At 37.7% G+C, this 374-nt stretch overlaps 1 non-coding gene across 1 annotated transcript; it reads left to right on the top strand.

The window, feature by feature from the left end:
- Positions 1-276: 276 nt before the first annotated feature.
- On the top strand, positions 277-350 carry trnaw-cca (transfer RNA tryptophan (anticodon CCA)). Its single transcript has one exon. It is a non-coding gene; the product is annotated as a tRNA-Trp (tRNA).
- Positions 351-374: the final 24 nt, after the last annotated feature.

Raw genomic sequence — 374 nt, 5'->3', positions numbered from 1 at the left:
TGCTTGAATAGATCCTAGTGTGTGTGTGTGTATTTCAGGCCTGTGTGGATTACTGAAAAAGTGTACACAGAGTGTAATTGAATTCCCCCCTGGGGATCAATAAATATTATAGATTAAATTATATTAATCAAAAGAAAGATTATTGTATGTGTATATTACTCAAAAGAACGTAGAGGCATATAACGTATAGGCATTATGCATATGTGTATATGCCTTAAAAAGAACAGATATGCATTAATCAAAACGAAAGTTGATGTGTACATGCATTAATCAGCAGACCTCGTGGCGCCAATGGTAGCGCGTTCTGACTCCAGATCAGAAGGTTGCGTGTTCAAATCACGTCGGGGTCAAATGTCCTACTGCAGTTTTGTGTG

This window comes from Etheostoma spectabile, unplaced genomic scaffold (genome assembly GCF_008692095.1).
Source record: "Etheostoma spectabile isolate EspeVRDwgs_2016 unplaced genomic scaffold, UIUC_Espe_1.0 scaffold00019365, whole genome shotgun sequence".
Lineage (NCBI taxonomy): Eukaryota > Metazoa > Chordata > Actinopteri > Perciformes > Percidae > Etheostoma > Etheostoma spectabile.
Note: the sequence above shows the minus strand (reverse complement) of the source record. Positions and strands in the feature narration are given on the sequence as shown.